Raw genomic sequence first — 256 nt, forward strand, 5'->3', positions numbered from 1 at the left:
ACCCGTGTTTGTGTGTGCGAACGTGAGCACCTATCTTAGTGCACGCGCACGAACGGCCGTCTTAGCGAGGCCGGACATCCTTCCTTGTTCCCGGTTGGCCCGGGGCGTAAATAAGCCCCGGGGAAATCAGTCAGCTCGCTCAAAGGTGCTGAAGACGAGTTGATTCCGTGTAATCCGGTGCTGAGCTTCCCTTTCCAACTCCCCGCCTCCTCTTCCCCATCTCCTTTTGCCCCCACACCTCCCCTTGCCACCGAGA

Source organism: Penaeus monodon, chromosome 20 (assembly GCF_015228065.2).
Source record: "Penaeus monodon isolate SGIC_2016 chromosome 20, NSTDA_Pmon_1, whole genome shotgun sequence".
Classification (NCBI taxonomy): Eukaryota; Metazoa; Arthropoda; class Malacostraca; order Decapoda; family Penaeidae; genus Penaeus; species Penaeus monodon.